Below are 1,717 nucleotides of genomic sequence, written 5' to 3'. Positions count from 1 at the left end.
AAAATAATAAAAATTAGAACACACCAGTGTAAATGTATCACACCAGTACCTCTGTCACTGATAACCACTGGAATACTGATAAGGTAACGTGTAAGACTTTTTAAAATAAGAACTGTATTTGCATGCAGACCCCTGGAGTTTGACTGAGGCCTGATGGCTGTTGGTAGCTCATTGTTGATCCGTGTGTGCGTGCGTGCGTTCTACAGTACTTGTATGACGCAATCGGACTGCGTCAAATGTGTACCTGGGTCCGTACTTCTGTCCCTTGAGGATTTGTGTACAGGGGTGCACAACAAAGGCTGGTCTGTTTTGGGATTTAATGCTAATGTCTGCTCTTTGGTATTTAATTAACCCAGTCATTTACTTGGTTTTTCAATGTATTGCTTTCATCAGCTGCAGCTGTAGTCTTGCCTGGTAAAAATGTTTTATTCTGGCGCCATTTCTGTATACCCCAATCTAATTGACCGAGAAGGATTGGGTGGACTGAAACCCAGCGTACACACCCGCCCTTGAGCTGTGCACCCCTGAAGTATAGTAATAACCATAACAGTGATATTAATGATTCGACTGTACGCTCTGTTGGAGCACTACTGTCTGTTTAGCTCTGCAGTGTCTCATGGGATTTGTGGTTTGTGATGGTGAAGAGTCTCATTTTGACTCTCTGGATCCCAGCAATGTTTTTTGTAATTAAAGTTGGGAAGAAAAAAAAAAAAAAAAAGTTGTCTATATGTGCTCACACTTTTGATTGGGTGTGCATGTATGTCTGTGTCTGACTGTGCATGCCTGTGTCTGCCTGTGTGTTTTAGTTTGGCGTGGTACACAACAGCACACTCGCTCTGGTGTCACATGACCCGTATGCGTGGTCACTAATTGGTCACTGTAATGATTTTTATGATGGTGAATAATTTACAGTGCCTTGCAAAAGTATTCAGACCCTTAAACGTCATCATTTTTCTGGACCACAAATGAAACTTAATCATTTTCACCCAGTCAGTAATTTTCTTGTATGCTTCTATGCTCTCATTTAAATAAAAAATTTTAATTTTCAAAGCCCAAATGAAAGGTGTAGAAAAAATTAAGAGATCTCTCAATTTTTTCTTTCATTTTTTCTAGCTGATATATTTTTTTAATGGAACGCTGGAATATGCTGCTTGCATTAGTAATCAAATCTCTCATGTTAATATTTGGTCGAGGCACCTTTTTCTGCAATAACACCTTTAGGTCTTTTGGGGTAAGTATGTACCAGCTGTGCACTCTGTTTGGGAGTGATCTTTGCCCATTCTTGGGAGATTGGCTCCAGGTTGTTCTGGTTGGGTGATGCTTGTGGACCTCACTTTCCAAATTATGCCACAGGTTCTCAATGGGATTGAGATCAGGAGTTCTCTGCAGAACATTCACCTCTTTGTTCTTGAGCCACTCCACTGTTGATTTGGCCGTGTGCTTGGAGTCATTGTCCTGCTGAAAGGCAGTTTTCTTTTTCTCTGAGTTTTTCTGTTTATTTTGTCGTATTTCCCCGTTTTGCTCCGTCCGTTGTTCCTTCAGTTTAAACGGCAGGCCCAGTTCTTGCTGATAGCCAACACACTATCTTGGGCTCATCTGGCCACAGAGCCTTTTCCCACAGCTTATCGAGGTCACTCTCATGCTTTCTGGGAAACCTCAGACGTGCTTTGAGATGATTCATTTTGTGTAATGGCCCTCCCGTAGAGGTCGTATTGCT

General features: G+C 41.6%; 1 protein-coding gene across 3 annotated transcripts in view; it reads left to right on the top strand.

Moving 5' to 3' along the window:
- The window catches only part of aebp2 (AE binding protein 2), a 40,953-nt gene extending 40,261 nt beyond the window's left edge, over positions 1-692 (top strand). For all 3 annotated transcript variants that reach the window (XM_035425991.1, XM_035425990.1, XM_035425989.1), the window contains one exon: positions 1-692. This exon is cut by the window's left edge. The gene's annotated coding sequence lies outside the window, so the exon portion shown is untranslated.
- The last annotated feature ends 1,025 nt before the right edge of the window (positions 693-1,717 follow it).

Source organism: Anguilla anguilla, chromosome 7 (assembly GCF_013347855.1).
Source record: "Anguilla anguilla isolate fAngAng1 chromosome 7, fAngAng1.pri, whole genome shotgun sequence".
NCBI lineage: Eukaryota > Metazoa > Chordata > Actinopteri > Anguilliformes > Anguillidae > Anguilla > Anguilla anguilla.
This window is presented reverse-complemented; position numbering and strand designations above follow the sequence as displayed.